A 27,120-nucleotide genomic window follows, 5' to 3' on the forward strand; every position below is an offset into this window, starting at 1 on the left:
AAATTACGTTACGAAAAGCTTAACTATACATAATAATGTAATACAGTAGGAAAAACAGAGAGAGAGAAAGATGGAAGAGAGAGAGAGTAAGAAAAAGAGAAAGAGAGAGAATGAAAGATAGAGAGGGCCAAAAAGAATGTAGGAAATAGTTAAAAAGCGATGAAGACCGATACAGCGACACAGAGATACAGGATTAAATAAAGACATTAGCAAAAAAAGTATCCTTGTTTTGAAAATAATTAAATTAAATACGTAATTAATAACAGAAAAATGTTGACGTTAGTTTTCATTGAAGTCTAGTAAAAGAGATATCTGGGAAGTGTGAAAGAAACAGGTCATACGTGAGACAGAGTCTAAATGATGTTGGCATGAGTTGATTTCATAAAAATCGGCAAAAAGGCTTTCTACATTTTAAAATAATTTAAGCCAAACATATCAGTGAAAGGCAAGAATTTAAAAGACAAAACCTACATACCGGGCATTTATTAAATTATAATTAAGTTAAAAAACCAATTATAAATTATAAAATAAGCTTCTTACAACAATATGCAATTGGAGGGCGGCCAGCACAATGCTAAACAGAAACTCAATCAAATATAATCTTATTAGAAGTAACAACAATGACTGCGACCCACAGAACTGCACGGCTGGTACTTGTATTTTTTAATTCCAAATTACAGAAAACAACACAGCAACCAGAATAACAGAAAAAGCACCAGCCAGCCAGCGTCCATATAAAAATGAAAACATAAATGCTGGGGGAGCGGACAATAAAAATAAAAAAAGAGAAACAGTCTTCAAAGCTAGAGAAACATACGATAGCAAAAAAAGTCAAAGCTGTAACATGGCCACAAAGCCAAGAGCCGGGAGGGGGTCATCAGCAAAGTAAACTAAAACAACAACATGGCCGAATCCGAATCCATGAATTGCGCCAAAAATCGAATCGAGGCGGCGACAACTTCAAGAAGGAAAACTCCCAAGCGACAGGCAAAACAGACGATGCCAAAGTTTTCAACTGGGACGAGTAAGGCTGAAGGCAGAGTTTGTGGGTGGTAGGCGTGACGGGGGGGGGGGGGGGGGGGCGGCGGCGGGGGTTATCGAAGTGCGCGCATGGCCAACGCGGACCTGGACGAATGTCGTGTGCGTCCGCCATTTTGTTTACAGACTGCGACATTCGCCCGCATACGCACACAACAACAACATCAACACACACACACACACCCACACACAAACACACACTCATAAAATATGCGGAAGTTCAAAGTATGATGCGGAAGTCTGTATGACTGCGATTGCTAATGGATGTCGGCGTGTGGAATGACGCCGGAGAATCAGGACGTTGACGATGACGGAGCTAAAGGGCATTGGGGAACTTGGATCAGGAGCTCGGGCAGCTTGTACGGTCGAATGCATTTCAAATTTCGAGCGGTGAAGTATTCGACGTCGACGTCGACGTCGTTGTCGTTGCCGTTGTCGTCATGTCGAGAGCTGTACGAAAAAAATCGGGGCTTTTAAACCACGCGCTGCAAGTTTCGGCATCGAGTCCAACGGTGTACGAAGTTAGATAAACGGATTAAGTGGCAACAATGTCACACCACACGCAGCAACTGGCAGAGAGTGAGCCGCAGTTGCCCCAACAAGGGCCCAGCATAAAGGCGGAGGGACCTGGCAAATGGCTACGCCTTTTCATCCGCTTTTGGCTAGCTTGACAACAACAACAACAACAACAACAGCAGCAGCTCAGGAGCATGGTCATAAACAACAAATCGATATGGCATTAAAGACGCCCAATATTAATGATGCTCCTGCAGCAGAGCCCAACACAATGGCAAATAAATGTAATAGATGACGATAAATAACAACGAAATTAATCTAAATACCTGAGAAATACAATTTATCAACAACTGCAATCTGCCCAATCACCTTATTTTTAAGTTAGATTTTCACTAAAATAAAATAGGGACTTGATTAAATTTTTAAAAATATAATTAGAGTTATTTACTATTTCTGAAATCATTATTGGTTAATTTAAAGATAATATTTATTTTATATTTCTTACAAACTTCATTTAGGAATCATAATATTATTATTGTTATTCAGTTAATTCTAACTTTCTTTAAATTTATATAGTGTACATCTACTTATGCTTAAAAAATTGTTTTAACAACCATAAACCATAAAGACCTAATGTTATTTAATGTTATTTATTATTGCACGAAGAAAGTTTCTTTTAACAAATATTTGTTAGTTCAAGACTTGTTTATTTGCGAGCTGCGTTTAAAATAGAAGTAATTCAGAATATAGAAGAGCTCTATTATAGAGTAAATCCAATCGGGAATAAATCTTAGATGACTTTTATAATATTCTATAATTAATTATATAAAGATATAAACATGTATATCAGCATGCACAAAAACCCTCAAGCTAAACAAAACTATTTAAAGGTATTTCATATTTTAATTTAATATTTTTTGCTTTTTTACTATATAAAATCATTAGAGTGTGAAAAACTGGAAAAATTTCATACGTTTTCTTATAAAATAAAATTAAGCTATCCATTAGAAAAATTTTAAATAAATATTATTTAATTAAAGTATCAAATATTGTTATCATATCTATAATATTTTATGAATTTTTAATAATATTATATTTACTATATTGCTATTTATTATTATTTTTACACAGTCAACCTATACTTCCTGCCACAGTTTTCCCCCTTTGCCAGCTACCACACAAAATAATGCATTTCAGTTGGGTAAGAGAATTTTTGTTCAGTTTGCCGAGTTCGGATGGGTTTTTTTTTTTTTTGGCTTGATTGCTAAACCCAACGCGTAAGTGGCGATGCGAGAATTTTACCTGCTCTTTAAAGCGGAGCAGAAGGACCAAGCCGCTGGTCCGTGCTCGGCAGTAATGCTGTTGTCCTTCTGCGTTTAATCAAACACACTTCCGTTGCAAACGGCTTGAACCGCTTCAATCAAACAACAACCACAAAATTTTCAAGTGCGGCAGGTTGGATGACTGGCTGGCAAGTGCAGAAGTGGCAGGAGGAGCAGCAAAAGCACCACGAAGAAGAGCCATGCGGGGGTGCTGGCAAAAATGGCAAAGACAAAACTCCTCAACAAGAAAATACCCCGACGTTGATGATGAACCCTTCGCCAGCCACTCGACTGCACACGGGCATCATCGAAGGAGAGAGAAGTACATAGACAGTTAGACAGGCAGAGAGATGCAGATAGAGAGAGAGAGAGAAAGAGTTGGGGGCGGCAGGAGCACAGGCTCTCTATGATGCTTGAGGCAGTGAGGCGCACAGCTCATCCATTGTTTTCCAACGAGACGACCGCTGAAAAAGTGGGTGAACACAACAAAAAAAAAAATCACATAACCAAAATAAAATGCCGATTGCCACTAGACGAGCTGGTTAGGATTCAGTCAGCCTTTTGGCAGCCACTCGAATAGCACGTGAAAATATTTCATAAATTACGCGCCTAATTAAAAGGGGGCAACCCCTCCAAAACCAAAAAAAAAAAACAACATAAAAATCTCATTGAACTCAGCCAACTCGAGTGTCTGACCAGACCGACCTACCCGTGCCCGTTCCCATCTCTCTTGCTCTCACTCTCCCCCTCTCCGAGCGCCGCACAGACGTCGCTCTCCTACTTTATTGCTACACTTATTAGCCTCCCCCACCCCTACCCGCCTCCTCCTTTGCATGGCGGGCGCAACCCTTTGGCCAATCCTTGCGCCACTCAATTATTGGAGCCTTTTGGCCAACGCGCTGATTTATTGCAGTCGATGCTGCCGTCGCCGCCGCTGCCGCTGCCGCCGCCGCAGTCGCCGTTGGCCAGTTCCGCATGGGGTTTGGTATACGAGTGGGTCTAGACGAGTTATTGGCATGCTCTTCCTTTTTTTTACGCTGGTTATATATGCGTGTGTGTGGGCTATAATGGGCATGGCTGTTCATTTGCATTCGGTGGCTGTTGCTGTGGAGCTTATTGGTGGTTGACCAACGCAGTCGATAAAGGGGGCGCAATTTTCAAGTGTAATTTTTCTTTTATACAGAGCGCATATCGATGCCCAGTCGATAAAGATAAAGGCAGCAGCAACAACAGCAAAAATGCTTTAAAATACAGATTCATACTGAAAATTTAAAGGCGCTTTAAGAAATATTGGTTTCCAATTCAAATCATTCTGAATATGCCTTTATCTTTATATAAGATAGTGGGAGTGTATGCTTTAAGGAAATATATTTCAATAAATACGTTTTGCTTTAGCCATTGAAGATTTTCGGAGCAGCCATATTGTTGAGTATTATTATCAGGGATATACGAAATTATAAATTTCTGTTTATGAATTAAAAAAAAAATTGTTTAACAAATATGAAGAATGTTTTCTTATGACAATAAAGATCAAACTTGCCGATTAAAATCTGTTTTGGTGCTTAGTGTTTTTTCATAATATATAATTAAAGCACTTTTAAATAAGCAATTATTTCGGTATGCGCTATAATTAAACTCTAAGAACAATAAATAATAATAATAATAATAATAATAATAATAATAATAATAATAATACGAATAATAATAAGAAAAAAAAATAACAATAATAACAATAACAATAATAATAATAATAATAATAATAATAATAATAATAATAATAATAATAATAATAATAATAATAATAATAATAATAATAATAATAATAATAATAATAATAATAATGATAATAATAATAATAATACGAATAATAATAAGAAAAAAAAATAACAATAATAACAATAACAATAATAATAATAATAATAATAATAATAATAATAATAATAATAATAATAATAATAATAATAATAATAATAATAATAATAATAATAATAATAATAATAATAATAATAATAATAATAATAATAATAATAATAATAATAATAATAATAATAATAATAATAATAATAATAATAATAATAATAATAATAATAATAATAATAATAATAATAATAATATTAACGAAAATTAATATTCTAAAATATATTTCTTATAACGCAAAAATTGGTATAATTTATTTTTAATTATTTATTTTTCTTACAGTTTATTCTTATCATATATTGAAATAATCGCTAATTTAAAATCTACAAAAGTTATAATAATATTAATAAAATTTCATAAACCAAACAAATTATTTAAAAGTAAATAATAATACTTTTTATAATTTAAAAATATAAGAGTGTATTAAAAGAATAGTTATATATTTTATAAAATATAATTAAATATATAAAATATATAATATAAAATATATTCGTCTAAATTATTTTCCCCTATTCTTTCATTTAACTATTCCCAACTTATACACCTAATGCTTTAGTAAGCCCAATGAAAGCCTCCGTTTTCAGCCTGGTTCTCATCAAAATCCTTATAATAAACTACCTGCCATAATACACACTCAACATGCACATAAGGGTAGGGATAAAGGAAGCAAAAAATGCTCTACAAGTTAATTTCTTACAAAAATAAGCAAATGCGGCCGTAATTGAATTTGTTGGCAATGTGCGGCAGGACCCTGCCCCGGCATAGTCCAAACGCAATTCCAAGCCCAAATGCCCAGCACCAAAATACCACTTTATATAATACTGTTGACATATGTTAATCAGGCGCACGCACACGCGCCGCAGACAGAAGCTGGAGATGACGACGGCGACGGAGACGGAGGCGATGCTGGGCAAGGATCAGCAGCGAAACGTGTGGGCGATGAGGATAATGTTGGGAACGACGATGAGGTTGGGCTTGTCGGTTGCCAAGGGGGGTTAGTGGGGCGGGTCAAAGGAATTAATTCGAATTCAATCCGCAAGGCTGTTGGCAGTGCGACAATGTAAAAAGCCTATTTGTGGACTACACACACACACACACACACACACACACAGAGAGAGAGAGACAACCACGGAAACAATCTGATTGGAATAAAAGCTGAGTCAAAGGGGGAGGCGAGGGTGTAGAACTTTGAAACAAGGGTTGGCCGACAGTTGGCAGATAATTTAATTTCGGATTCGCATGAGCGATGAGATAGCGCATCGTTCAGCCCCGCCGCATTCGGGGTGGCCACACACACACTAATACATACACACACACAGACAACTCCCACTGACAGCGAGCATATTGATGCAATCAACTAATCTTCGCGCTTACCCGCGCGTTTCACCCCTCAACCCTGCTCACTGATATCTACTTGGCTGATTAAACAGCTTTCAATTGCAGCGCAGCGTTTGATAGTGCCGATCCCAATGCGATCTGCAGTTGATGTGTTTGCTCAAGCGGTACATAAATAAGAAAATAGTATAAAACAAAGCAGATAGACAAAAAAAAACAGCACGCCGAATTTGAAATACTCTCGCCTTCATATAGCTTTGTTTCATTAAGTGAGCTTGAAACGAAAATCCAAACACATAACACTTTGCTTGACAAAGTTATAATACCCTCGGCAAGGTTACAATTCAGGCACAGTTTAACAAAAGCTTTACTCACTTGTTCTCTCCTAATCTCTTTCTCTCTGGATTCATATGCAAACGATTGCGCCAAAAATGAAAAAAGCTCTGCAGCAAAAATTAAACGTTTACGCAAGTTGCCGATTGTTAAACAAATTTTCAAGGGCGAAGAATAGTTGAGGCACTACAAACTATATATCACAGTTTACACGCACTAATCACCTACATAAAGGTTAAACAATTTAATATATATAATCAAATTTATTCACACACGCACAGATTGCAGCCGATCAAAGAAGATGACGCGCACAAACTAAATTAACTCATTAAGCTCGCGTCAACACTAAGTCGGCACACGCACTAATACAATAACAACAAACTATTGCAACTTCTGCGCTCACACCATCCACAAAGCTCTCTTCTGGTGTCAGTGCTTTGGATAAACAGCCAGGCAACGGGATCAAAAGCGTTACGGCCAATGGCGTGAAGGTCGCTCTTTATTGTTGCTGCAATATAAAGCACAGAAGCTTGAATGCTAGTGATGTGTCAATCAGACGAATAAATTAGGTTCCTCGGTCACGATATCCACAATACCACTGTCTGAGAAAATGCTCTTCGCCACTGCGATGATCCGTGCAATCGCCCTAATCAGAAATTATATTATACTCTAGTTAGTCAAGCTGAAGCTGAAGCTGAGTATTTTATATAAAAAGGTTTCATTCAAAAATCTAATTTTTCGACCTATTAACGTTTGAGGGCTTTATTATATAGTAGTCAAATACGGTGATAACCTTTTTCTCATATACAATATGCATAATGAAGCTCGCAATTGAGAACTTTGTTTTAAATATCTTGAAAAATACTTTTTTATGCAAGTACTTAATTATCGAATGATCGTAGCTACAAAATAACCGATCTATGTTAATTTCATCGTATAAACTGGACTGGACTGATCAAGACTGTATATATTTCAGGGACAGAGAGACTTCTCTTTTGCGTAACACAGTTCGAGACAACAGTTGAACACCCTCTGCAAGGGTATACAAATAATTTTCAAACAGTTTGTTAAGTAGTTGGCCCATTGCTCGGCTTCAGCTGCCATTTGGTCATTTGCCAAAAAGTTTTTCCCACTTTGCGTTCTTCTTCGTTTTCTTCGCGTAATTTGTCTGACAGTTGTTGCCGCTTTTGCAATTAAACGCAATTGCGTTTTCGCTGGCCATATAGGACGCGCCGAATGCGATGCGAATTCTGTACGCGCAACGCCCCGCCCTGCCCCGCCCCGGTAGAGGAGACGCGCCGTCGCCTGCCGTCAGTTGTTGCTGCCGCCTGTCGTTGTCCTCGATCCTGGGACGCGCTTTTAAAACTGTTTCCTGTGCGCTAAATGGCGTTTTTGTGTTCGCGTTTTCTTCGTCGCCAGCGATGACGCCGCTTGGGTCAGCCTGAATACCCTATACCCTGTACTAATTGTAACTGAGTGGGTATATTAAATAGAAGGCGGGAAGATATATTCAAATGTTTATGAAATATTTCATCTCCAAGCAAACAGTTTTTATATCCTGATATACTAGATAACGGGTATACATCATCATAATAATGTCGTGTTATATTGAGCATAAAAAACAAGACTTACAATTTCCATTATTTGTCTGCTCTTTAAATATAGTTGTAATTATAGAGCAGGTATTATAATATTATATTATATTTATTATTTTATATTCTATTTAAGAACATACTTCACACTCATCTAGCTGAAGGCCTTGGCATTTTATCATTTAATATATGTGTTATATTATAAAAATAAATTAAAATATATATAGTACATTTGCAAATTATATTATTATTATGTGTGCAATAAAATTTGTATACAGAATATTTATATATTTATAAATTAAATAGGGTATCTTATAGTCACAATCTGCATCTTCAACTCAAAATTCATTGTGGGATAGTGAGGCGAGATGTTCAACAGTCTCTCCCCAGACTATATTTTATGGCTATGTATCAGCGAAAATGGCGACATTAAATGAGCAAAAGTTTTTATATAATTTATTTTGCTCCTCTTTTCGCTATGCTGCATTATTATACACTTAAAGAATTTATAGAATAATAATGTAAAAACTATCTGAATACAAAAATTGAGCTGGTTTCGGAGACATCATTAAATAATATTAAAAAAAAACGGGAATAATATGTTAGTGAATGTATCTAATCTATTATTAGAGAAAAGTCAGCGAGTTTTAAAAGTTTCATTAATTAATATTGGTAAAAAATATATAAAAATGTTATATATTTATATTAAAAATAATAAAATTAAGAAATAAACTAAAACTTCAGCCTAGCTTAAACAGAACTCTGACGAGTAAATAAAAAAATGAGAAAGAAAGAATATCTTCGCCAGAGTCAAGATTTAATTCCCTTGTGCCGAAGATGTCTCCTTCTATGCGTTACACACTTAATGCAAAACTAAAATACCCTCTACAAGGGTATAAAAACCATATATAAATGCTTTTGAGTAACAAAAATCGTTTTTCATAATTATAAACATTTTTATTATTTTCTTTATATTACCTACGCATTATATACGCATTATTGGGTTTTTTTCTGTTCGGCTCCCTGTTAAAGATTGATTGATTTGCGCAGAAGGTCAGTCAACATTTTTGGCAGTGTATGTCTTGGAAACTTGCGCTGCATTTCTTAAACAATTAAAAACTTTTCGCGACTACCTACAAAGTTGCCAATTTGGATAACCTCCAAACCAGGGGCGAGCCGGCAGCTGCCAAATGAAAAAGAGACACTGTAAACTGGGGAAACGTTAAAAAGAGGAGGCAGCATTGAGGCACAAGAACTGCGACGACAATGACATGAAGCTCACCCACATACTCACACACACTCGCACACTCGCACAGGGGGCAGTGGAAAACTTTGGCGCAGAGCAGTCAAAACCAATTTGGAGAATTTAATTAAAATTGCAAAACTTTGGCAACTGATTAAATTTTCGAACAAGAACAACACACAAGCTGGGGGCCCAGGTAAGAGCTTAAAACAACCATAAACCCACCGCCACGCCCCCTACAGCACCACTACCTCCCGAACCCCCTGCCCCAGCACCGAGCCAAACAAACGACAAGTTTAAATTTTTAAACAAACCAAAAGGCAACGTAGAAAAATTTACATTCGCTTTCGTTTGCAACGAAGGGAAAAAAACAGCACAAAAAAAAATTCAAATATAAAAAATTGAAGTCCCAAACCAAGCCGGGGACCGGTTGGCTCAGCAGGACGAGGATTGGATTTAAGCCAGCAGCAAAGGCAGCATCAGGACCAAACCGGCCGACCAACCGAGCAAACCAACCGCTGCCTGCTGATGCTTGTGGATGACGCTCTTGATGGCTGCCATCAACATCGTCATAATTATGCTCACTCGCATCATCGTCATCATCATCATCATCATCGCGTTCATCATCATCCGCATCCACGACCAACGACGACTGCTAAAGTTTCCCCAATTTAATTTCATCATACTCCCGAGTGTGCGTTGAACTAACGAATGGAACGAACCGTCGCCCGAAACGAACGAACCAGAGCCCAACTGGGCGCTAGGGGGTGTGGCAGGTTCGTCCATGGAGTCCATGGCTGGCTGCCACAGACATTTGCCAGCGCACACAGCAATCACGTAGACGCAGACGAGCGAACCCAACCCCCCCAAAACTCCTCCCCACCAGCAACAGCAACAAAAAAAAAAAAAAAAAATGAAAACTGTTCGACTCGAGCCTTTTGGCACTGATAGGGAGGAAATGGTCTCTGTGCGTGGGTGGAGGGGTTGCTGGCACAGGGAGCGGAGCTGCTTTCGAAATAATGGCCGCCCAGCGCGTCGGCTCTGTTATTTTAATGAAAATTGGAAAGTGCCGGCAAATGCTGCTGCCCATTTACGCCCCATGCCAAAAAAAACCATCTTGACCATGTCTCATGCCAAGCGCATTAATTTTAAGATCTTCTCTTGTTGGTTTTTGGTTTTGGTTTTTGAATTTTGCAATTTCAAGTGTCGCTTAGGCTCCATTTAAAATTGTGTAAATTATTTTATGGGGTTTTGTGTTTGAGCTTAGAAAAAACATTTTGCCTAAAATGCTTATTTTTAAATAAATTTCATTAAATTGAAATAAAACGTGACATTTACGTTTTATACTTATTATGACGTTTACTTATGACATTATTTTAAGTTGAGTTGAGTTGAAGAAAAATATTGTTTAAATATGTTTTATTAATTTGTGTGTAAGGTTCCATTTTATTTCATTTTAATTAAAAAAAAAAAAGCGCTGGACTTTACAATTAGTAAAAAAATAAACGCATTTATTTTCAGCTAGAGACTTAAGCTTTTAAATATATTCTAGCGAATATTCACGTCTTAAATTTCCACTAAGGGGGACATCAAAAATCCTCAACAGTTTAAAAGCTAGAATCAATACAATTTTCAGAGGCAACTGAATTCCAGGTCTAAAGTTTTTATTTGACACGCCCACACCTGCTGCCTTGAAATATGAATATCAAATATATCAAAATGCTCCATACTTTTAGAGCCAGAGTGAACAATTTTGGAATGCGATCTACTGATGGATCTAAAAATTGAAAATCTAATTAATCTAAAAATAATCCCACTGAGCTTCTGTCAAGAGGATAGCTCTTTATAAATTTGGCGGGTATCTGACATTCTAACATTCTTTGTTATCACTTTAAGAAAGTTCTTTGTCATTGTTTGGTTATTCTTAGAGAAAGTTATTTATTTTAAAATGTTCATTTTGCAATTTAATTTCAAATGAGTAATTTTTTATTGAATTGTTTTCGTGGTTCGTTATCACATAATAAAGACACAAAAAAAAATAATTAAAATTAATTTATATTATTAATAAGACTTTAAATGCAATTTAAGCAATCACAATAAAAATCATTAAAAAAAATATTGCTATAGGTTGCAAGTTTCACAAATTATCATTAAATTGCGTTTATACAAGTTTTAATAGACAAATGTATTCGCCCTTAAGATACTCGTAATTCATTGTCAGCCGCAGACTGGAAATTGGACCCCATTTTCATGAACTGTTGGCTTGGCCCCCGCTAATTAGCGGCCATAAAACGCACATAAATCGGGGCTGGCCAATAAATTATAAATTATGATTTGGCCAACCAGGCGCAGACATGGCAACAGTTTCATAAAATTTCCAGACGAGTGCGCAGGCTCTGACTTGAGGCGGATGCATAAAACAGTGCGATGACTTCCGGTATTAACTAATTTTTTTATTTATATACATATATACAAATATATATATATATACTTTATCTCCATTTTAGCGCCACTTTAAAGCGTAGCAAGGGATCAGCCAGCAGTGAGCAGTGAGCGGTGAGCAGAAGCAGCCCAAGGTTGTGCCTTCTGTGCAAAAATGCCTTCCGTTCCGAGGACCATAGCACAACCCAAGCCAAAGCCGACTGCCGAGTGGGCACTAATCCCTGGCACTCATGATGCCGTTGGCAAATACTTTGCACCGCCGACTGCGCGACGAATTGGAAGCAATCCGCTGTCTGTCTGCAGAGACGCCAGCCAGGCGGGGTATGGGATTGGAGTTGGAGTTGGCGTCGCAAGTGGAGTGCATGGGCGTTGCTTTAGCTGGCTGGGGTTGGTTTGATACTAGGCAAGCAAAAACTTAAACAAAGTATCAGGCAATGCAGCCAAGCGCAAATCGAGCCAGCGCCATCTCCAACTCCATCTCCACTCCCAGCAACTCCTGTCGAGCACTTGACGGCTCCGTGCTCACCGGGCGCGCCTAAGCGTAAGTCAGTAGTCGCTGAAACAAGTCCCTGTCAAGTGGTCCGACTGACTACTCCACTTAACGTACAAGACAAGCGCCAAGTAATTTCAGGTTCAAAGCAGCTCAACTGATTCGATAAACCTGCATATCTGTATATGCACATGTACAGTAAAATTGCATTAATAAAAGGCTATTCTTATCAGGTAGCTAATTGACAGCTTAAACCTTCTCTTTCCTTTCTAATCGCCAAGCGCTCTTCTATGCGATTTTCAAAAATGTAATTATATATTCCTGTATTAGTCTTTTTTAATGAAATTTGGATGAACAATTAAATAATTATTTCTCTATCTATTTGCCTAGAGCATTTGTTCGCATTAAACTCTCGCTCTGTATCTGTCTCTCCTTCTCTCTTTTCCTCACTATTTCTTTTTCTCTGTCTCTCTTTCTCTGTAATTATCTTCAATTCTTTTTCTCTTTTCATCTTTTACACTATATGACATCTAAATATAACCTTCCTCTGCGATTCTCACAATCTTAGGAAAGAATAAAAATTTGTACGATATTTTGGAAAACTCTTTGATAGAGTCTTAACTGAATAATCAACTTATATAATTTACTCTTATTTACTTTCAGCCTAACTATGTCTCTCAATATGCTTTGATCCCAGTTTATTTCAAACATGAATCGCCTTTCTATGCAATTTTCATGCTTTTAATTCACACCTAAGAAATAAATGTCTTACTCTTTTTTAGTAAAACAAAGTTTGTGTGTTTCACAGAAAACTTTACATATCTATATAAGATTTAGAAGTATGGATTGGATACAGGAATTTACATAGATTTACATAACTCTAAATTTCAGTTCGCCATCTGCCAGACAACTGTTCTTATTTCTGCCTTAAAAACGTTTCTTTAGCACTTTGCGCTTCATTGAATGGAAAAATTATGGACAACTAATCAATAGAATCTGAAGACGTCTACTCAAACGATTTTTTCAGATGATTTTACCCAACAATTGGCAGGTGTTTGCGCTTGTTTTACCAACAATTTTCGCATCAAATGAGGCGCGCCAAGGAGTGCCAGGAAAAACTCCGAACTTCCTCGCTTTTCCCTCTTTAATAGGCAGGCAAATGTTTTCCACTTGGCAAACGGCAAGTCGCTTATTGCTGTTGTTATTTCTGTCTGGCATTTATTTTGTTTGTGGGTGCAAGTGCGAACTTTTTTGTTGCATATTTCTATTATTATTTTCATTTTTTTTTGTTTATTTTTTGGCAAATTTTTTATGCGTTTTTGTAGGAGCAACTTTTCAGGCAGCATTTAGCAAAGTTTTTGGTTTACATGTGAGTCGGCGGCATATGGCGAGGAAAATGCCACGAGCTGGGGTTTGCTCTCTGCATATATATATACAGGGCATATAAAGTTACAGGGCTAGTGACAGCTAAGAGCAAATAAATATTTGGCACAGCCCTCGTTTTTAGAGCACTCAGAACCGAAACTCACACAATGACATTAAACTTTTTACACAAACACATACTGGAGTGGCGTATTTATTTTTCTATATTTTTTTTTATACAACTCAGACACTTTGCGGCTTTTAAAATGTTTGTTTGCGTAAAGTTGTGCGACCGTAGAATTCATATATTTAAAAAAATAAATAAAACTCACACATATCATGAGCAAGGGCAGGCCATTAAATCAGGTCGGGAAAACCCATTAAGAAAATGCCCCAAAGAAAGGTAAAACGAAACTCAAGTGTTTGACAGCGCACCCAACGAAACTCTATGAATGAACGATTACAGTGCCAATTCATTAGAAATTTTCTACAAAATTCTACAAAAAAAATGGCCTTCTGGCCATTTGGGCAATCGCACGAAACAATAAAAAGTAGCAAACAAAGCACAAAAAAATTATATATATATATACTCGTAATAATAACAAACAGTGTTTGACTTCTAGCCAGAGACCTGCTACCTACACGATTCCCTTGAAATGTGTCGTGGCCAGGACGAAGGACACAAGCAGAACAGAACAGGACAGGACAGGACAGGCAACAATAAGAATGACGAATGACGAAGATTTTTTTCATTGTGGTTTTTTCTTTTTTTTTTCTTCTCTGATGTCATTGACAGCATCCTGGCACATTTTTGCACTCGCTTGAAGGATGTGTGGGCGAGTTTAACTATCATAAATTATGCCAATGTCATGTGTAATGCGCAATCATTCGATTTGAGCTGTCCATGAAAAATGTGAAAAATGTGAAATAAAAAGTGCAGGTGAGAATTTTGAGTGATTTAGCAAATTTTTAAAAAAATATTTTTCTCATCTTTTTTTGGTTTTAATTTTAATATTTTACAGGTCGTTAAGTGCAAGTCCTGCCAGGTCGGGGGGTTGTTGACAGCGCCGCTTGGTCTGTCAATTCGTCAGTTTGTCACTCTGTCAGTCCGTCGGTTAGACAGCAGCAGCAGCGCATAAGAACAAAGGGCATTTCCGGTGACGTTTAAATGCGTGGCATGTCAACGCGCTGGCAGCTCCTGGCAGACAGCCGCATCCTGGCGAGCGCGTACCCTGTTCTTTGGCAGGAAACACGCAGCAGCATGTAAGACCCCAACGGCGCAACACTGAGGACATCCACTGAAGCCAGCAGAGCTTGCATTTAATTTATGCACATTTTTTGATTAACATTTCGTCTGAGAAAATGTCTAAATTTTAATAGACAATGACTTTTAGGTTCTTTTGATTTTGTTTTTGTTTTTATGTATAAAAAAAACGATCAAATTTAATTTTTATTATTTATTAAATTAAATTAAGTTTTATATTAATTTATTTTAATTTTAAATATAATTTAAATTTAATTTAAAAAAACTTAATAATAAACTAAAAATGTCGTTGGGTTTAAATAAGTAAATTTTATATGATTTATTTTGTATTAATTTTTCAAACACAAAGAAATAATGTCAACTGTTGACCGCGTTTATCGGTAAAACCCGAAATTGTATGTCAAATCTGGAAACCGATTTTAAAAATAACCGGCTCGAATTCAGAATACCTACATTATATATAGTTTATGATTAACTAATTAATATATAAATCCCAAAACCTATTTGAGTTTCTCTTCTATAAAATTTCACTGGGGAATGGCTTTTAGATTTTTGTGAGTAAGTTTAATAAATATTCATTTCGGCATTGTTTTACATATCAATATCAAAGTTCAATTTAGACAGATTCCCTCAAATCCTTAGATGTACTATATGAACATTGTTGGCGGTTTGTTCACGCACTCACATATGACCTCGGATCTGCCCACACTCGGGCACATTGCCACACGAATCGAGCCGAAATCCCAGTTCAATCAAGCAAGAAACGCGCAAGTCTATCAACTTATTAATTTTGTGAAGTGCTGCGAGCACTTCGACAGCGGCAGCAGCAACATCAACGTTCCGAGCACATCAATGTCTTCCAATTCAGGCAACAACAATGGGCGAACGCCTCTCCCGCACGGCCTAAACATGCCACACACACAAACACAAACACACACACACACAGACACACCCACGCCCCCGTTAAGGATGTTGATGACGACAAGTTCGACTACTACACATCATCACGTATGATTACGCACATTGTTCGTGCGCAGCGCCAAATGCTGTCGAAAAATTAAAATTCAGAGACCCCTCTACTAAACTTACCTTAGCTAGAGGAAAGACCAAAAAAAAAAAACGGGAGGAAAAAGCAGCCGGAAAAAAATCAGGCAAAACAACGACGTGATTGCATTACACAATCAAAACAGGCACAAGGGTTGCTGCTGCTGGGCCAACCCGGCAAAAATCAAAGTTCGGGCACTAAAGTAATAGACCAAAGCGACCTGCTGCTGCTACCGCTGCTGCTGCTGCTGCTGCTGCTGCTGCTGGCTCGACTGAACGTGTGCGTGGGCGTTGCAATTGCTACGCCCCATCATCAGAATCCAATCAAATTAACAACAACAGGCCACAGCAGCAGCGGCAGCATCAACTACAACGCGCTCAACTCCCTCCCCAATCTACCTCCCGGCCACCCCCCTCGCACGTTAATTTCAATTTGATTTCCGTGGCAGCCAACCCCACGCACCGCCCACCCACAACAGCCTCAATGAGCGACGTCTGAGCAACAATTATACGGCAACTTCATTAGGTCAACATGTGGCAGGACGAGCGAGCGAGCGAGTAAGAGCGAGGGCGAGGGGGAGGGGGAGAGCGAGTCCTCGTCATAGTTCGACTAGAACCATGCAACATGGTTATGTGTGGCTCGAGCATTTCATGCGGCTTCAAGGGCGGCGCACAGGGCAGATTAATCAGGGTAAAACTATTAATTAAATACCAATTCATTTCCGCAAATTCAAAGCCAACACACACGCACACACACTCAGCTAGTATGTTGCGTATGTGTGTGTGTGCGCGCTTGTGGGTTTCAGCTGGATTTCTCCGCACCGGAGCGCACAATGCGTCGTGGTTAGTTTGATTTAGGATTTGGGCTTTTATATTACACACCATAAGACCATATAGCATTACATAAAGCCCTTCATCTGGTTAGCTGAAATTGGTTAGCCAGTTGGCCAAGTCCAATGAGGGCAGGTGAAGCTTTAAATCAACTATCCGCTTTGGAGGCACAAATGTTGCGAGTTAATTATGTTAAATAGTTATCAAGCAACATAAAAGTATATATATATGTAACATATAGATATGAATAATATTATTCAAATCACAATAAAATATCTTGCACATATAATCTAAGTTAGACAAAATATTATATCATCTTAAATCTGAATATCAGAAGAATAAAACAATACATTTATTTTGCAAAACATTTTGCTTGGTTAGGGTTTTCAAATATTAAACATTAATTGAATATCAGAATTCGGCTTTAAAAACAATAATAGCGTTAATATAAAAGGCTCACAAATTTAAAAATTTGTAATTAATTCCAAACTGTTCTGATGAATCGTACAGCAAATTTAATTCAAGAACCTATTTACATGGGCACTTTTGAAACAATTATTAGTCTTAGTTCTGAAATTTTTCAAAGAAATATTTATATTTATATCCAATTAATGACGCTTTCCTTGATATAAAATTAAAAATCATATGCATACAAACACAATAAGACATATATTTTAATTACAGATTCGTAAATATCATGCCAGGCTGCCGACTTTTATTTTTCCAGCTAAGCCGTCAATTTTATTTATATTACCATTTTAAATTCATATTAAAATATTTTTATAAAATGAATGGTTTTATTTCTGAAGAGACTACAGTATATATATCTCATATATATAAAAATATATGATACGAGGCTCAATTTCCGAAAATAATCTACAATAAGCTAGCTTTTCTTTCTATCAATTCGAATATATTCATTTCATTTCATCTCAAATTAGCCTTTAATCATAATTTTCAATCAAAGATGGAACTTCATAACCCAAAGCATCGAACAAGCTGCTAAATAGAACGAAAAGCAGTCAGAAAATAAAAAAAAGTGAGCTCTGGGGAGTATGAAAATAAAAAAGAAGTAATAATAAAATCCCCAGGCTTATCAGTGAGCGTAGCAGTGAGGGTATTAAAAAAAAGCCATACTAAAATGATATATACAGATGCTCCAGCAGATATCAGAAAGAGAGAGAGAGAGAGAAAGAGAGAGAGAGAGAGATCTGAAGCGTTACGTTTATCCGGTGTGTCAACAATTCCCAAGCTTCAACGCTTTGATGTTGCCTGACTTGGCCATAAACGTAGCTGCAGCCAAAGCTGGGAGCCTGTTTGGTTGGGCGGGCGGAAGAGGGGGCAGGGAGGGTTGGAGGGCTGGAGTTGGAGCCACTAAGCCAGACAGTGTCACCAGTACGGGGTGTTGTTGGCAATGTTGATGATGGCATCATTAACGCATTTGCCCAGCCGCCTTTGGGCAATGGCAGACGTCGGTGCTCGACCCGTTTCCGGCTTTTGAAGTTCGGGCCGTAGCTTTTAATTTTCTTTGTTTTCACGCTGGCGTTTGAGGCCAAAAGGCGTAAATTAATCGAAGGCTTAATTAGTACACAGCCAGTCAGGCAGCCTGCCAGCAGCAGCAGCAGCATCCACAACAACACACACATACACACATACATACACTGACTGGCAGCAAGGGACTTGCGCGCAACGAGACTGCGTCAACATGGCGTATGATTAATAAACTGCTCCCATGCGGCAGCAGCAGCAGCGGCGGCTCCTGCCTCAATTTCTCCTATATATTTTTTCTCGCTTTTTCTCTCATTTTTTTTCTGTTTGCGATTTGTGTTTTGTGCACTAATTATGGGCATCAATGAAGGTGAAGGTTGTCAATATTTGCCGCTCGGGCGCGCTGCTTTTATGTGCGAGTGGAAAAATTTCCATTTGAAATGTTTTGTAGGTTGTGAAAACAATGGAAACCCAGAGGTGCGCAATGCCCTGCCCCCCTCTATTTGCCCCGCTTACCCTAATACAAGTGCTGCGGCAATGTTTCTAGCTGCCACTTAATGTGTTTTGCATACTAATTAGCTTGTTTGGCGGTTGCCTCTGCGCGGTGCTTCAAGTGCCAAAACAGGTGACAGAGAACACACTGCCAACTTAGTGCATCAACTGGGTATAACAGCAGCAGCAACAACAACAGTTGCTGTCGCAACGGCAACAGCAGCAGCAGCTGCACTTGAAGCCGACACTTTTAAGGTGCTGCTGGGGCGCCACAGGGGCTGCAACTGAATGGATAAGCTTAAATGGCAGTGTTAATGCGCTTCTATTTGAAGCTAATAGGTCAGTGCAGGTAATACGGATATATATGAACGTAAATAACAATAGACACATATGAGAAGTTGAATTAAGCAGTTATATACATAAGTGTAAATTGATTAAAAAAAATTAAATAAATAATAAATAAACATTCTATTGGTTTGCTTTGCAGGTTTATCAATTTTATAACTAGTCCTCACATTTAGCATTCAAAATAGTGCCAAACAATTGAAATTTTCGAAAAATACAATAAAATTACGCCTACTACTACTACTCTAGAAGAGACATGAATTGAGATTCATAGATTTTCAAAGACTTGCTATATAATCTATTATTAAGTTTTTGTTTCAATAAAATCATGTTTTTAATTATTAAAAAGCTTTCAAAAAGTTACCAACTATCGTGTGATTACTTTTTAAAAACTCTCACAATTCCGTTCCGTTTTCAAATTCAAAAATAATTTTAAAAAATAGTTTTTGTTTAACAGAATTCTTTGAAAGCAGAATTTTGATAATATTATTTAATAATAATATATAATTTATATAATAAAACCGAAATAATAATAATAAAAACGAAATTGATAATAAAAAATGTTGGTGACAAGAGTATTTTACTTCAAAGATAAACTAATAGAGTTCAAATTGAAAAATAATAAATTATTAAAAATAAATTGCTTGAATTAATGACAATAAAAATAAATTTATTTAAATGGCAAAAAAATCTTAATTTAAAAGAAAAATATTTAATTTCTAAAACTATACTCAAAGAAAGTATGATTTCTTTTTAAATTTAATTGTCACACAATACTAAATTTTTGATGATACAAAAATTTTATATTATACTTTTGTTTGCAATTTTAATTTACATTCCTAGCAAGACAATTATAAGATTCGCAACCAAACGAGAAAATAATTTATGCCAACGTAGCGCCAATGAGTGCCTGTTATGAATGTCCTCTTTCCAGAGAGCTACTCATCAAGCATCTTAGTTTTTAATTGCAAAAGGCAGAGACATAAAAAAATACCGACTAGAGGGCGCATGCGGCAAAGAAGCAGCTGAATTTTGTAAAAAGCAAAAAAAATCATAGCGCGTTAGACAAAACACAGAAAAGTGTCGCACAAAAAAGAAAATGCAAAGTGAAAAATGTTTTAATTACTCATTCGAAGCGACCCCCTTAACCTCCTGTCCCCCAACCCCCCTCACCCTTACGGCTATGGCCATGTCGATTGATGCGCAAAGGCGAAGAGTGCATTTTGTCGCAGTGTCGAGAGCTAGTCACAACATTATGAGATGGTGACACGAAATTGGGAAAAGTTGATTGCCTTGTGGTTTGCTTTTGTTTGAAAAATAGATTAACATTTAAAAGGATAATAGAAGCAAATAAATACATGTGCAAATAAAAAGTTGAATCATTTGCTATTTGATCATGCGCTACAATTCGCAAGAAGTGAAAGCTTCTCAGAATTGTTAATAGCAAAGTTAACGGATAATAGAACCCACAGGATATTGATATACATATAGTTAGCTAGTGAAAGCTTCGCAGGATTGTTGATAGCAAAGTTAACCGATGATAGAAACTACAGGATCTTGATATACATATAGTCAGCGTATTGCTCAATATATAGAAATTGTGAAAATAGCTATATATATTACAAAATGTATAAAAGTATCAAATAAACGCATTTAATGGAAAAAATAAAAATCTTAAAAGGCGAAGTGTAAAATGATTTATTTCTGCATGACCTATCTCATTTTGGTAAGCCAAACAATAACAAGAGCTCAGCTTGAACAATTGTCGTATTTGTACTGCGTACTCGGCCCACTCAAATGAATATTTTTCCATTCTCTCTTTATTACTGTTGTTGTGTGTGGCTGTGTGTGCGTGTGCTAAATAGTTCCCCGAGGGCGAAATCCACTTGAGTCGTGCTAATGAGAACACCCAAGCGACGAGGACGTTGGCAAAGAAAGGAGCCTGCCTCATTCTCAGTCGCAGTCGCAGTCTCGGTCTCAGTCGCAGCGACATGGAGCTAATGCGTGGAGCCTGCATTATGCAAATACAAGGCAAAAATGTTGCTGCATTGCCCTGGCGTTTGGTGAAGTGGCTCCTCCTTAGCCGTCCGAGCCGCGGGCAATGCAGGCGCTCCATTTGCACACATTTCGACACGGCAATTAATTATGCTAAATTCGTTTAGAGAATGACAAAACGCAGCACAATTGAACAAGTGGATGACTTACTTGGGATTTTAAAGTAAAATCCACGACAAGCCATGCCCAACTAATTAGAGGCGTTTTTATTATTTTGACTTTTGCTTCACATTTTCGAAGCACTTGGCTTCGATTTCTGAGATAGTCCCAGGATCGTTTGTTATTTTCTTTTCTTTTCTATTATCTATTCAGAAAGTTCACATAAACCTTCTCCACCACACAAATCCGTAGAAACCCGAAACCTTATACTAACACCATTTGCAGCTTGCGCAATTGGGGACTCTAGCTCTCAAAACCTGAGATTTGCTCAAGAAAACAAGATTTCGTTATCGAGATTTATCGATTGCTTGGAAACGGGCAAGTTATCGATTATCGGATACAAACTCGTAAAGCGCGGGCACTGGGAGGACCAGGGTGCAAATAATTCAAGTCTCTGGCTCTTATAGGTTCTGAGATCGAAGCGTCGTACATACGGCCGGACAGACGGACGGACATGGCTAAGCAACTCAGCTATTGATGCTGATCAAGAATATGTTTACTTAATGGGGTCGGAGACGTTTTCTTTTGCCCATTACATACATTTGCACAAAAACATTATACCCCTTCTACCCATTTTTAATGGGTTCAGGCTATAAAAATAATCTCAGGAAGTCAACGATATTTTTAATGACCGAATAATTATTACATGTTTCTTAAAGAAATTGTAATAACCTCTGCAGGCGTTTACATAACATTTACTCATAAATCGCACATATATAAAATAATTTATGTGGGACGTACTTATAATTCATATGGCATAGCAAAAGGTCATATTTATAAAACAATTACTAAGAAGTAATTTTTATACCGATTAAAGTCTCTAGCTCTTATAAGTTCTGAGATACGGAAGGACAGACGGACGAACATGGCTAGAGCGATTCATCTATTAATGCTCATCAAGAATATATATATACTTCATGGGTCAGAGATGTTTCCTTCTGCCTGTTACATACATTATACCCCTTCTACCCATTTTTAATGGGTTCAGGCTTTAAAAATAATCTCAGATAATTATCGATATTTTTAATGACAGAATAATTATTTACTCGGCCTATTCAAGAGTTCTTAGATAATACAGTTTATTTCTTTAGAAACAAAATATTCTTTATATTTTCAAGTCCCAACTTTTAAGGGGCTCCACCAGTAGTCTACCCTTGGCAGCTTCATCTTCGTCAAGGCTATCCCAGCTTATAGAAGACCCCATAAAACGAATCTGTAACTGTTTTCGATCCAGTCCATTTACGCTCAACCAAGCCACGGCCTGACTCACGAAGTCCTCCGTAGTCTTATAACAATTTCCTATATGTAAAGTGTGTAGTTGGGGTAGACCTCTTACAATTTCCATTAGTTCTTCGTTATTCAAGTTGACATCTTTAATCTCTAGTTTTTCTAGCTTTTGTAACTTAAGCAGCTTTTCGATGCTATCAATGTATATTACAAATAATTCTTTAAGACTGGTCATTTGACTTATGGTCTCCCATACAGTTTCCCAGAGAGTTGATATTATTTTAAGCGTATTCATCACACACACATTCTTTATTGAATTCTATTAACTTTCTATTAACATTGGAATTGCGATTGTATTGCTTGCTGTGCTGCTATATTAATTTTTTTTTTCTTAGCGAAAATTAGTTGTTGTAATGGTTTTCGAGTAGTGGCGGTGGCAAGTAGTGTGGTCGGTACGGGTTCGAGTCTTATTGAGGGAACTATTATTATTATTATTTTTTTTTTATATTACTGCTAAAGCAAATGATCTCGTTGCGCGAGCTGGGTTAGAAGGTTCAGGGTATCCCCTAGTCAAGAACTCCCGACTGGAGCCTCTTACTTGTTCTGTTTGCATTTTGTAATATGTATAAAAATATATATTTTATAACGTGTTGCAATAATTGAATATATATATTTCGTGGGTATATTTGATGAGTCTCCCATGTTGTATTCATAATATAGTTTTATAAATACAGTAGCAGTAGTTAACCTAGAGTTACTAGGGTTAAATTCTCATCTACCTGTAAGAAGGGTTCTTCAGAAATTGCAACTCCCTAGATTTTACGTTTACGTACATTTCGATTTACAACATAGAGGAAACTCTGCCATTTTAAGCAACTGTCAAACATACAACAGCAACATTATCTTGCTGACAATTTTTAACAGCTCAGTTTTCATCTGTAGATGAAAAGGCGATGCATTTCTGACGGCTGGTTAATTTTGCCAGTCAGATTAATTCAACAAGTCAATAAGCTATCATATTCTGATAAGGCAAGTATATATATACACACATTGGCACCAAACTAGATTTAATTACTTTAAAAAAATTATAAAAATATATATAAAAGTTTCAAAAAAAAGTCAGAAAATTCTCCTTTTGACTTGTGCCTTTACCGCTACGGTAATCGCCTGGACAATAAGCTGCACACGTTCCGGGAGCACACCTGCTGCCGGCAAAACGCTTTGGCACCCGCATAACCTTTAACAAGCTGGCACGCGGGGAGGGAGGCAGGGAGCAGCTGCAACTGGCTGACTTTTGCCGGCCATGCGCAATTAATTACAAGTGTTTGCGGACAAATGGCTCGCACAACAAACACACGCGACACGTGTGAGCACTGGACATGGCCCTGGATGACAGGTTAGCCCCAGGCCGGGGCTGAGACGGTTGGGGTCAAAGCGGAACATTTCTTTTAGCCAGCAGCCGTGGTTCAAGTGCCAGAGAGAGTGCCGCTTGCTTTGAGGTTATTTACTTTTAATGACTCGCAAACTACACAGAGAGCTGGCGACCAGCATGTTCCACGTACCACGTTGCGTATACGTCATGCGCGTGTGTGTGTGTGTGTGTGTGAGTGTGTGGCTTAAGTGTTTTCAGATATCGCGCATCAGTGGGCAACACTGGCGGCTGCGGCGTTGCCGTCTGTTTGTTGACTTTTAAACGGCTGTTTGCTTGCCAGATTGTGCACAGATCTTGTATGTGTGTGCGTGTGTGTGTTTTTGTGTGGCTTTTCATCTTTGGCCAGCAGCAGCAGCAGACGCTCACATAAATGAGCTTTGAAGTTTGCATAGAGCGCATGAAATGCATTCTCTCCGGCGCTACGGATAATACGGCGCAATTATAGACAGGCGGTGCGGGGAAGGAGGCTGCCATCATGCACATACATATATCCTTGAAAATAAATTGTTTTGTTAATTATTTATGGTTGGTTTAATGAGTGTGCGTTCTGTGCTCAACCAACCCCAGCCAACTACACCCGCCACACCAGCCGCCAAACGAGTTTGTTATATTTTTGCATTTTGCAATTATTTTAATGAGTTTTGCATTTAAGCGATTTCCAGCACAATTCTGACTACCAGCACATGCTACCAGCCAGTCTCATGTCATCATCATCAGCAACATCATCAACATCATTAGCAACATCATCAGCATTATTGACAGCAGCAGCAACATTCGCGATAGTGTTGTAAAACGTGAGTAATTGCCGTTTTTTGCTTCATTAAAAATGTGGCTTTGTTGTTGTAACTCATTAAAATAAAAAACAAAAAATATATAATAAAAAACATTCTATGTGTACACATAATGAATAAATGTAATCGGAATTCATATTCGCTAATTGTAGTAGCAGGAATTAAATAAAAACCATTTATTGTGAACGCATTCAAAAACACTGCAAAACCTCTTTTTGCTTCTGCTATTTCATAGTTTCCTTAAATAGTATAAATACTTTTTTTTCGCATTTATAGCAGTTACATTTGGTTATTAAGCTTTTACAGTATTTAAATATATTTTGTTTTAAATAGTAACTATTTATGGAATTTTTTTTTTATACCTTTTTTGCTTGAATTTCATCCCCTTAAATTAGCTTGTATTATCTTTTTAAAGCTTTTATTAACTCTCGCCAATAATAATTAATATTTCTATATATTTTTTATAATAGCTTATTGTCTTCTTGATAATTTATTATTTATTCATCCTCCTCCTTCTAAGTATTTAATTTTATCAATATTAAATTTAAAATTGTTTAATTAGTTTACTAAAATGCAGCATTCCTTATTTGTATATTAATAAGCGAATGTTTTATAAGGAGGAAAAAATTATATAAATAATTTATAAAATTACTCGCCATTGTTGTTTAATTTTTTTGTATATCCCATTAAATCTAAGCAAGTTCGTAAATATTTTTTTTACAAAGTTTTAAATGTCAAATTTATCAGTTTTAGTTAAAAACGTATCCAATGCAAGTCATAAATTTTCCGTAGAAAGTATTAAAGAAATTAGACAACACAATGGAATTGCCCAACGAGCATATTTTGGATGTATTTTTTCCACAGACCGCCGAATTGCACGGCGAACCAGCTCCAGAAAACAGAAATGAAATACAGCCCAGAGTTATAGTGCCCGATATTGATATAATGCAACATATTGCATTAGCCCACGAAGTACGACCGCACAGTTCGCTAATTGGTGCCGGCGATGGGCCACAGAACAATCAAATTCAATGGGACGAGAATTTGCCGCCATTTATCATCGTGCGAAGACGACAACCCTCCAAATTCTGGCGTTTTATGCCGCTGATGATATTAATGTCCAGTTGTTTCTTCAAATGCATCTTGAGTTCTCTCGGAATCGATATACAGAGTGCGGGCATACTGGGCTTATCATATAATATGCATTTCAGTATCCTACAATGGCTCATTTTAATTGCCTCCTACTGGTTCAAGGGTTTCAGCGAATAGAGTGTGTTTCAGTTATGGGCTCTACCAATAACTCTCAAATTACAAATATTAAATGTGAATGTTCTTCCTACTCAAAATCAGTTCGTAAGAGACATTTTTTATTAGCGGAATCGATTTCATTGCCTTTAACCAAAAGGATGCACGAGTTCCATAATGAGAGACACACAATAACGATCTCTATAATATGAAACAACATGCTGGCTATCCTAAACATATAAGCTCTCTTTTTAATATATACATATATGTTTTACTTTGCGCTGGAATCGATCAGTGTCTTCTGATCTCTACCAAGCGAATAACTAAGGGAATGTTGTATAGTTACTATTATGTAACTAATATGGTAGAAAGCTCAGCTCGAATTCGAAGACTTTAAGAGATAAAATCAGTTCAATCACGATATGGTGTCTTTGAGGAAAACTATTTAATTTTACTTTAAAAGATCAAAAATAAAAGTCAATCAGCAATATGGAAAAATATAGAGATAAATAAATTATGTTCCTGGTCAACATAAACAAACAACTTATATCATAAATCATCAATCGAAATAATCAAACCATAATTTAATTATTAAAATTGTTGATTGACCAATTGGAGATATATTGGGATATCGATTTATACAACGGCTGTTTACTGGGCGAAGTTTTATCAAAAAAAACTTAGTTTTATCATAAAAACTTAATGAATACGTTTTTCAGCGATTTGGGAAATTCCACCCGTAACTTGGGTATTTGACGGTAAATGTTTAATTTCTGTGATTACCATCGGATCGCCATTATACTCAATTTTAAAGATCTTTGTAAATATTTTTTTGATACTCTTTCGCAAATTCCATACGTTTTGGATGGAAAATGCTGAGCATAGGTCGTTCTGTTGCAGGCATTATACATGACGGAACCGAATCGGGCCACTATATCATACAAATGCAATATGTATCGTATAAAGCTCTGAAAGGATATTTAATTTTTGTCACCCCAATAAGAATTGTTCCCATTTGCCTTGACACTACGGCAACACTGTAAATTTATAACTGTAAATGCAGCAACTGCCACCACACCCCGCACCGCTGCAGAGCTTTTTTCCCATATGTCCGCCTCCTGGACCAAAAATCTGCGGCGCTTTTGAACGGCTGAGCC

The 27,120-nt window shown here is 37.1% G+C and overlaps 1 long non-coding RNA gene across 4 annotated transcripts in view; it reads right to left on the reverse strand.

Moving 5' to 3' along the window:
• Positions 1-27,120, reverse strand: part of LOC135434285 (uncharacterized) — a 120,679-nt gene that overhangs the window by 91,650 nt on the left and 1,909 nt on the right. Inside the window, exon 1 of one of the 4 annotated variants that reach the window (XR_010437211.1) lies at positions 6,504-6,741. The exons of the other annotated variants lie outside the window; for them this stretch is intronic. This is a non-coding gene — a long non-coding RNA (uncharacterized LOC135434285). Of the gene's footprint in view, positions 1-6,503; positions 6,742-27,120 lie in introns of those variants that run through there. 4 annotated transcript variants of the gene reach the window in all.

This window comes from Drosophila montana, unplaced genomic scaffold, assembly GCF_035044405.1.
Source record: "Drosophila montana isolate Dmon_TW-CO22-7 unplaced genomic scaffold, ASM3504440v1 contig_3286_1, whole genome shotgun sequence".
In the NCBI taxonomy this organism is placed as follows: Eukaryota; Metazoa; Arthropoda; class Insecta; order Diptera; family Drosophilidae; genus Drosophila; species Drosophila montana.